This window comes from Cyprinodon variegatus, unplaced genomic scaffold (genome assembly GCF_000732505.1).
Source record: "Cyprinodon variegatus isolate N-32 unplaced genomic scaffold, C_variegatus-1.0 Scaffold1460, whole genome shotgun sequence".
Classification (NCBI taxonomy): domain Eukaryota; kingdom Metazoa; phylum Chordata; class Actinopteri; order Cyprinodontiformes; family Cyprinodontidae; genus Cyprinodon; species Cyprinodon variegatus.
Window position 1 is genome coordinate 4,540 of NW_015151913.1, and position 11,046 is coordinate 15,585.

At 39.4% G+C, this 11,046-nt stretch overlaps 1 pseudogene; it reads left to right on the forward strand.

Annotated features, from left to right (window-relative positions):
- Positions 1-321: 321 nt before the first annotated feature.
- The window catches only part of LOC107103481, a 17,710-nt pseudogene continuing 6,985 nt past the window's right edge, over positions 322-11,046 (forward strand).

An 11,046-nucleotide genomic window follows, 5' to 3' on the forward strand; every position in this document is an offset into this window, starting at 1 on the left:
AAGTGTCAGTGTCTAGTAACTGTAGGTCCATCAGCCCCCACCCTTAGAGTGTCCCACTCCCCACCGACTTTCATCACAAAGTTACACCCTGATAATGAACAACCCGGTTCTGGTTCTTCAACAGCTGGATGAACCTTAGAAATAACCACCGTTTGGAGCTTTTGTCGGTGTGGACACCAGGGGGAACCGCTGTTACACCATGAACTCCGCCAAGGATGAGTCACGTGACCTGCTGAGGGCCAAACCTCTGCAGACCCCTGTGCGGGTCCAGACTCTGGTCCGGACAGACTGAGCAGGAGCAGCAGAACTTTTAACCACATCATGAGGTGAGTTCCAACTGATTATTGATCGATGATCAGTTATTGATCAGAGCAGAAATATTTTTATTTGGGCTCACAGAATCCGGGCTTTTGGTCTGAGTGAGGTTTTGGTTCTGACCTGCAGTGAGGCTGATTGAACCTCATCTGAGAACAGATGCTGAGTTCTGACTGATTCTCCTTCTAACCAGAAGTCTAGTTGTAGAAAAACAAGAAGGGGGATTTTTTTTTTTTTGGAAGCATACATAGCCTAATTAATATAGTCTATTAACCTAAAGCACTATGCATGGTATGGTTGTTACATGTCATTGATCTTAACCAAGGCACCTTAAGGTAGAACTGTACTGGCATGGCTATCACTGCCATACTTAGGGACTAATGCAGAGGACTAATTTCCCACTGGGATCAGCTTCATAGTCCTGGTATGCCACTTCTTTGATTTTATCTATTTTGCTCAGGCTACTCGTAAGCCCACGGCCCGCCAAATGTTAAAGGTGCAATATTATTGCCATTTCTGGTAATATATAGTAGAAATTTTACACATTCAGTGATAAAATGTTACAGGGGGATGGTATGGGGTGATGGTCATTTAAGAAGGGGGATGATTTTTAAGATTTTGAGGATGCTATTCCCTCTCATCCCCTCTCAACTCGAGTTTGTTTCTAACTGATCAGAAGAAAAGAACAGGGACACAAGCAGGATCATGTGAGCCCAGGGCTGCAGCATTTCCAGTTCTGGTGCCTGACCCATGTTCCTTTTAGCAAATAAAGTTTTCACTGGATAGAAAGAACCTGCACAATACCCACATAGAGTCAGCACGTTGGACAGTACCAATACTCTTTGGTTCTGATCCACTTGACTTTGATTCGGATCAGTTCTGATTCATTTTCATTGACTGGCTCTGATCTGCTTCTCTCTGATCCAGCTCTTTATAAGTTGTTTTGTCTGATCTGTTGCTCTCTGGCTGGTTCTGATACCCCCCGCTCTCTCTCTCACTCTGCCTTAGGATTTTCATCTTCTCCATGCTGATTGGGTTTGGATGCAGCACTCAGCTGCTGTCGGAGATGTACGGTATCATTATGTCTCCGGGCTTCCCAGAGCCGTATCCCAGAGACACTGAGCGAAACTGGAACATTAGCGTTCCTGCAGGGTTCCGGATCAGCCTGTTCTTCACCCATTTTGACCTGGAACCATCCTACCTGTGCGAGTATGATTATGTCAAGGTAAGCAAGAAACACCTGCTCCTGGGTCAGGGGCTATCAGAAAGCCCATCAGAACTTCTTCAACAGATTCAGGGAAGTGTGGCTCATCGACTTGAGAAAAACAGAAACTAGGGATTGGATCAGGGATGAGATTATGAATGTTTCTCCTTGACCAGAGGTCAGTCAATCATTGGCTGATTCTGGTTCAGATCTTAAAATATAGCTTTAAAGTTCTGAAAAAAAACAAAAACAAAACCAAACCTTCCTGGAGTCCATCTGCTGCTGTTTAACACTCGTTTGTAATAAGATGTTGCAGAGCTACAGAGTTGATTCAGTCAGAGTATGTTCCCCCTGGTGTCCACACCGACAAAAGCTCCAAACGGTGGTTATTTCTAAGGTTCATCCAGCTGTTGAAGAACCAGAACCGGGCTATTCATTATCAGGGTGTAACTTTGTAATGAAAGTCGGTGGGGAGTGGGACACTCTAAGGGTGGGGGCTGATGGACCTACAGTTACTAGACACTGACACTTTCAATAGGGCTTGCATTTTCCAAGCAGATTCTTCCCACCTGCTGCTGAATAATCTATTCTGCTGCTGTAAGTGTTTACACGCATACTACTGCAGAGGTTCCTAAACACCTCCGTTCCTGACCCCAAAACTAACAACACTACAGACCTGATATCCCATAAAGTTTACCTAATTACTTTTCCTTCATATTTACTTATGCATAGAAAGTAAATCATATTTGTTTTTAGATGAACAAACATTTTATTATTAAAGTCATCATTTTAAATGTTTTTAATGGCATTGAAAGTTGCATTTAACAATTTAATGGTATAATTATTGATAAAAACAGAAATTATATTTAAATAATACATCATAATGCCCCTAATCCTTATTTTATGGTATAAATATATATGTATATATCTAAAATTTCCTGGGAAATTCATATTCATGAATTAATCTATTCCAAAAATTTTACCGTTCTATTCCCCTTAACACATGTTAAAGAGCAGAGATGTTAATGACTATTTTTTTCAGCTGCTCTGTTAATATTTGGGTTTTATTACATTGTTTTTACGAATATTTGGCTAAAATGCTGCTGATTTTCTTTTTCCCCCACTTCAATACACATTTCTGCTGTCCATCTCTGACAGCACTGCAAAAGCTGATCTCAAGATAAGTCAAAATTATTTATAAACAACTGTATATCAGCTATTAATTTAAACAGGAACATGGAATTATCTGCTGATGGAATGGGCATTTTTTGGCACTTGCAAATAAGGATGTATTTGTTTTTGTTTTAAATATGAATCACAGTTTTCCTTTGGCACATTCTCATATTTACCTTCTCAAAACAAGGTAAGAATACACTTATTTAGATTTCAGATTTAGCGTTGAGGTGTTTAATTTCTCTATTGTTGAACAGCTTAACTCAAATGTTCCTTTGATATCTTTCAGTCTTCCGTCCGCCTGCTTGTTTTTGCCTCCGTCACACCTTTACTCACTGAGAGACAACAGAGGCATTTCTTATGTTACATATTTTATTTTTTGTTGTTACATAAAGCCTTCTGCTTTTGTTTACTAAGAAACTACAATGGGTCTGGTTGCTTTTAGTGCCAAAATCACAAAGGTTTTTATCCTAAACTACGTTTTAAAGCTGTTCAGAAGTGACCCGGACACAGAACTGAAGTAAACAACCCAAACAGCAGTGTTTAGGTGTGAAGGTCGGCCTCAGAGGAATAATAACGTTTAGTTCTGAAAGAGGATGTCACTATAGAACATTAAGAGGACTTGTGGACAAAAGATAGTTGGACAAACTTTCCTCTTCCCATTCCAAAAAAGTAAAAAAAAAAAAAAAAACAATCGGCTGGACTTTGTTTCCACATTTGAAGACGTTTCGCTTTTAATCCACAAAGCTTTTTTTTAATTCAAAATGTGAGAAATAGCAGTGAGTTATAGAGTGGACCAAAAAACAAAGCCTTATTTTGGCTTAGACGCTTAGGTCCACTCTATAAAGCCTCAAACTAAACGCTATTTCTCACATTTTGAATTGAAAAGGCTTCCTGGATGGGAAGAGAGATGTCTTCAAACTTGGAAACAAAGTCCAGTTTTTAAACTTTTTTGGAATGACTATGACCTGGATGACTGAGAATCTTCACCATAATTTTTTCCTATTCCCATATCCAACAAAGATTTAAGAATATACAGGTATAATGTCTCCAGAGCCAGTTAATAGCGGTTTATTCTGGTTTCGGAGCGGATTCACCGTCTCCAGTATGAGGTTCTGAGTGTCTCCGTAGATGTTGGGTTGGAGTGTGTTTCAGTCCGTTTTAGTCGGTGCCCTTGGGTCCATTGACCCTCCCCCCCCCCCAGCTCTCTGGGTCAGATAAACAGCAGCTGAAGGTAAACAAAGCTGCTAGTCTGTTTTTTCTCCTCGGTTTGGATTTGACCCTGAGGGACCCTGATCTCTGGGAGGTTAGCAGTTCCAGTTTGGCAGGAGAATCAGCCTCAAGTTCTGTTCTCTCCTGCTGCTGATGTTGGACATTATATAATCATATTTAGAACAGTTCTGTTTCCTGTCCACCTCTACTGTTCTGGTTCTGATTTTCCAGAGTCTGACGTTATCCGGGCTGCTGTGTTGCTGTGCAGGTGGAGGCAGAGGGGAAGGTGCTGGCTGTGTTCTGTGGGAAGGAGGAGACGGATACAGAGCAGGTACCGGCCCAGCGGGTCATCACTTCCCATAGAAACTCCCTCAGCATCCGGTTTTCTTCGGATTTCTCCAACGAGGAGCGGTTCTCCGGCTTCGTGGCTCACTACAGCGCTGTGGGTGAGGAGCAGCGGTTCCCCTTCATTTACCAGCATGTCTCAGTCATACCATCCATCAGAACCGCCGCACCAACTTGGAAAATCCCAAAGGAAACTGGACTTTTTCTGGACAAAAGTTGTATTTTGATTAGATTTTCAACACCAAGACTTTTTAAACTTTTCAGATTTTTCCACACATTGTTTATATTAATCTATATTTTTGATTTAAACTCCAAAAATGCAATGTATTCATTTTATGCACCAGAGCAAAGCTATTTTCATTCACTTTCACCAAGGTATCTTTTGCTGCTGTAGGACCTTCAGTTAAATCAGCTCAGAGAACAGGAAGATTCCTAAACAACAAATCAGCCTTTTTTAGGTTCTTTTTTGGCAGCAATCCATCATGGAGGACATTCTTTTCTTCTTCTGCAGATGTGGACGAGTGCAGCGAGCACAGCGACGAGGAGCAGCTCTGCGATCACTTCTGCCACAACTTCATTGGGGGATACTACTGTTCCTGTCGCTATGGATACCAGCTGCACACAGATAACCATACCTGCAGAGGTGAGTCAGCCAGCGCCCCCTAAAGGCTCAAGTAGGGCCTTTCTTAATCCCAGACAGACCCACCCATCTTGCCTGGTGTCAAACCCACCAATTGAAATCATCAGTCGGTGTTCTGATGGACGGTCATGATTTATCCCTGTGCTTTTGAACCACTGATCTTTATTTATTCACTAGATCGCTGATTGCCCGTGGGTAGTACGGGGTTAAAGTGAAGCCAAAGGCTGCCATTTTGGTACTCCCTTGTTAAACCGGTCGCAATGTAAACAATATGTGCGCTACAGCATCAAACAATGATGATTTTCTCATTTTCAGGGGAATTAAGACTTTAATAAAGATAAATTCAACACTTTGACAAACCTTTGGTGTTTCATAGCATCAGTAGATTACTTTACCTTATAATAAAAAATAGGCCCATCACGTTGCTTAGTCAGTATGAAGTCAGTGAAGTCTCTAAATCATGTAATATAACATATTATACAAATTCATCACAACAAAATTAGTGTGTTAATGGAGCACAATAATACAGATGTGCCAAAAGTGCTAAAGTGATGATGCACATGGAATATAAATGTATTGATTACGTTGTTATGGTAATTACATCCTACACACAACTTCAAGTACATGTCTGTTAATGCTGTAGTATTTTCCTATTTGCGAATTATGCATGCATGATGCCATATACTTTTATGCTGTATCTGTGCATTAGCCTTTAAAAATGTTTCAGTTGCTTTTTTTTGGTCAATATAACATGCAATATATTTCAGCTCGTGACTTTTTCAAATGAGAAATACAACAAAGGGTGCAAAAACCACCTTGTCATCCAGTTAATAAAGAATTACTACATTGGCATTTTACAGTGAATTACTTTCTATTTACTGTACTTTCTATTTCTAACGTTAAACACAATGTCGCTGGCTAACTCGGTCCATATCTTTGAGTCAGTCCAAGATAGCCAGGCTAATGTTACGCTACATATTATACTATAGGATATATCGACATATATGGATTTTTTTGGTTAGTACGTCCACTGACTGTGAAATTACCTTTGAAACGTCCTCCCACAGCTGGCAAACTGCTTGTTTTTGCAGTCAAATGCTGCACAAGTAGGCTTTTTTACTGCACATCTCTGTGGGAGTGGGGAATACCAATATGGCTTCTCTTTTTTCGGGCTATCAGCAATCCAATAAATAGAGATCAGTGGTTTGAACCAGCAACCTGACCTGTTGCTAAATGGGAAAATCCAAATTAGTATCGTTGAGATGATTGTCTGCCGTCATCAAGTCATAATTCCAGTAGAACCGAATCAGAAAATAAATTAATCAAGAAAACTCAAATTTTTAATCGCAGGGCTATGGAACCTTCAAACATTCTGTCTTGGTACAGAAACTTTCAGGTAGTTTAAAGGCTTTTCAATGAGATTCTCCAACATCAAGTAGAGCTTCATTGTTGAGTGGAAAGAAGATCTTTAGTAATGGCTTCAGACCCGATCGGGACGTTGCAGCAGCCTTCATAGGGCTCACATGTTTGTTCGTCCTCCGTTCCACCTTAGTCAAACTGGACAGAGAACATCTGACAACATCAGTCTTCTTGTCACAGATTCTCAGCTGGTTCAAGTTTTGCTTTTTATCACCCAGGTTTTCCTTCAGTGCTGTCCATAATTTAGCTCCCTGCATCTTCTCATCAACTCCCCTTCCCCTGCTAAAGGGAAGCATGTCCAAAGCAATATGCTGCCACTACCATGCTTCACTGTAGAAGTTGGTCATTGATGATTATGGGGATGTTTTGTTTTCCTACCCAACATATATTTCTGCATATAAGCCACCAATTCTGAGCAGAGAATATTCTACCACATGTTTGCTATGTCTTCTTTCTGGCTTGTGATCAGCCATCAACATTATTTTACACAGATTGAACTGTGGGTTTCTTTTTCTTCTTTCCAATTTTTTAGAACGCTTGATGGAACGCTATACAGTCGTGGTGTTGCACCCGACTTTATTCATGGGTGTCAGAGTAGAGAGGGGTAAACAAAACTGCACACCATCTATTTAGTTTATTATAGTTTAACTTCCATTTTTCCATGTATGAAGTTCTCTAAAGTCTGTGGCTGGGCTCTAAGAAAACGTGGAAATATCTTAGAAAATGAGGTCCTGTTAAGATTCTGACAACTTATAGAGCTGTAAACTTTAAAGACATGAAACAGATCTTTTTTTTTTTATTAATCTGTTTTTAAATGTAGATAATAAACAAATCTAGGTATACATACGCATCTCTAGATGAACAGAAAATACCGTTTTCCACCGGTGAAGAGAAAAATAAACAAGGTTTCACTCCCCTGCAGCTTTAACGATTACTTTCTTCTGTTGAAAATATGTGGGTGGATTCTTCCTCCAGATAATTATAAGCTTTAATCCTCTCTATGTTAAAACGAATTGGTATATTTATCTTGCAAGTCCCTAGGCATACACCTACATGTTTAGATGTCAAAGAGAGGGAAAATAAAATAAAAGAGAGAATTGTATAAAGAAATGTGCAGTTTTAGAGATATAGGGGGGCTTTTCAGTAGTGGAAGGGGAGAAAAGGTATTCACAGCTGATAATATAGGCGAAGCAGAGAAGTCATGAAGAATCAGCTCTTGTTAGGGTAATATGTAGAATCCATCTGTTCCATATAAAGTAAAGTTCATCACTTTTATATTGATCACATTTAAAAACTTCAAGCATCATGTTGATCTTACCAGTCACTAAGGGTGGGGCTGGGTCAGCCATTTTCTTTTATTAACACATTGAATGAATGAGTTTAAGCAATTTTTAATAACCTCTCTAGTGCAGAAAAACTACAGGTAACAAAAAAAAAAAAAAAAATAATTACATGTTCCAACCATTTCCATAAAAGTATAATTTAGGGCATGTCCAGAATATATGGTATTGTCAACCCATGGTCTCCAACATGTTGAGGTGTCTTACAGTATTTGTTTCTGTGATGATTCTGCTTTTCGTTTCTGTTTCCCCTCTGTTTGATTTAATCCTCTAAAAGTTTGTTATAAACCATCATTAGCTGGCAGCTTGGACCTGCTGGTAGCTTAGATTTCGACCTCAGTGTGACTGATAACAGCTGCTGATTGGAGGAAATATTTAGACGATCAACATGTTTCTGTGTGTAGGAGGAGGAAGGTTTTATCAGGCCCTCTGTGTGTCTGTTTGTGTCTTCCCAGTGGATTGCAGCGGTGCTGTGTTCAGGGAACGCTCTGGAGTGATCAGCAGCGTTAATTTTCCCGCTCCTTATCCAAAGAGCTCCAACTGCTCATACCAAATCGAGGTGGAGGAGGGATTCAGGCTCCATCTCCAGTTTGATCCCCGCTTTGACGTGGAGGACCACCCAGACGTCACCTGCCCCTATGACTACATTAAGGTGGGACTATCACACTTAAAACACANGGACCGTTTTGTGGAGATCAATCTCCGGGGCTTATCCAGACCAGCAGCAACGTCGTCTCCATCCGATTCCATAGCGACGGATCTGGAGAAAACCTGGGCTGGAGGCTGAGCTACACCGCTGAGGGTAGGGAGAACATGGGGGTGGAGGAGGTGTGAGTGTGTTCTCCAGAAGAACTGAGATTTGTCTTTTATATTTGAATGACAGGAAGTCGGTGTCCAGTACCTGAGGCTCCGCCCAATGCTGTGATGGTCCCCGTCCAATCAGAGTACTCCTTCAAGGATCACGTGGTGTTCAGCTGTCAGCGGGGGTTCCACCTGCTCCAGGTGAGGCTCCTCTCCCGCTCCCAATTGGGCTGAGATGTTCTCATGTACGGAGTAAGAACTCGGCCAAAAGTGCACACACATTATAGTCATATGAGCAGTTTTATTTAAAACACACACAAGTAAATTATTCTACACATGTTTTGATTCAATACTATAAGGCCCTAATTCTGTCCCTACCATGAGTTTATCCTCTGTGCTTTTTTCTTTCTTGTTATGCTTCTGTAATTTCTCTCCTACTCCAATATGGATCTGTTTCTGTGCGCATTTTGAGGGTGGACTCAACCTGAAAAACTGAACTGCCTGTAATTGGCTTCTTTTTGGTGTTTGCCGCATCTTGAGACAGTACAGTTTTCTTCCTGGTTGCAGCTAGAAATGTTAGCAAAGATCTTCAGGCTCATAGCTGTTCACTTCAGGTTTATTGTCCAGCGGTGGGTAGAGTCCCTAAAATTTATACTCAAATGAGAGTAGCAGTACTTTATCATACTGTTACTTAGGTAAGAGTAAAAAGTACCCATCCAAGAAATACCTCAGGTAAAAATGAAACAAAGTATTTTTGTAAAAAGGCGACTTAAGTGCTGAGTAACTTATCAAATGTGATTTACTATTTAAAACGATAACAAGACAGACAAGAATGTAAAGTTGATTGCCGATTCTGGTATTTTAATACTATCATAGAATAGCAGAATTTGAAAATAATTATACATTTTGTATTTTATACTATACCAAGATGATTAAAACAAATGAAAAGCATAATAATAATAATAATAATAATAATAATTGAAAAAGGAAGAAGAAACTCCTTTTTTTTTCACAATATTTTTTAGAAATATGAAACCAGTCCTCACAGGAGGTAATGTATACAATATTAGAGGTCACGGATTAGCGGACCCATCTGCTGGCTAATCCGGACCCAACCTGATTTAAAACATTTATAAATCACCACATGTTGTCCGACGGCAGTGTCTAACTTCACTTGCACCACTTCTCCTGTTTTTACGGTTAAGCCGTCCAGAGCGTCCAGCACCAGGCTACAAGTGATACAAATTAGCCAATGAGCTGCTGTCAGTCTGGGTTGCTGCTGCTGCTACAATGGGAAAGAAGGAAAAGATGATGAAAAAAAAGAGAAAGTGTGGACTGCTAGAAGAACTGCGGTGAACTGGTGACAGAAAAGTGAAATGGTGTCCTCAAAGATGACCCTGCACATTTAGAGGATGTTTGACTCAACCTGCTGCTGTGAAGCAGGATTCTCCACCATGAACAGAATCAACAATAAATCTGGACCCAGGCTCAAAATGAGCTCCTTGATATGTGCTTTAGAATGGCTTTGTCTCCATTCAAACCCAGGTTTAGCCTTGCAGGGCAGCATAAAGCCCACTGCTCTCATTAAGACAGAAAAAAGAAAAAACAAGCAAACAATCAGTTCAGGTTTTTAATAAAATATGTGAATCAGGAAATTGTCTATATACCAAATTGAAGGACTGCTTCTCTCTACTTCAAAAACTACTTTAGATATTACAGTGGAAAAATCTTCTATTTTTTTATATATATTTTTAATTAAAAAGTCAATAACATGGATGGATAACATAAAAACCTAATTTTATGTCAGTGTTAGATTCTGTTTAAAGTAACAGATTATAATCAAAAATGTCTCCACACCTTTACTGGTTGATGATTTTCTTTATTCACACCCCGCTGATTTTTAATTGGTTACCCCTGAAATATAGTCAAATACCTCCAGTGATAATTTTATTCCTTACTAAATAGGTTCTTCAGATATAAAGTGAGCTTTTGTATCATAAAGGAACACTAAGTTAACATAAACATTGACTGCATGTCTCTGTCTGAAGCACTTCTGTTCAGGACGATCTATATAGTGAAGTTACTCACAGCAGATAGAGTAACAAAAAATTTTACTCAAGAGTTGTAATATTTTATACAGGTGTACTCAAGTAGAAGTAAAAAGTATACAGCTGTAAAATTACTACTAAAAGTATATTTTTTTGTCAAAAGCTACTAAAGTAAATGTAACTGAGTAAATGTAACTAGTTACTACCCAACTGTGCTAGAGATCTGACTTCATGTTAAGCATGACATAATAACTGTCACCAACAGATAATTTTGTAAACATGATCAGTGGTGTTAAAAGTTCACACATTTGTTACTTAAGTAGAAGTATAGATACTGCAGTTTAAAAACACTCTGGTATCAACTTGACCTCTTTACTCAAGTAAAAGTGAAAAAGTATAAGGTCCAAAAACTACTGAAAGTATAAAAGTATAAAGTAACCTTTAAAAAAAAACAGCCAGATGCCACTATATGAATTGAAAGCTCAATTTTTCGACTATATCTAAAAATTCTTTGAGATAGGACTAAGGATGAGGGAGCTCTTGTTGGTC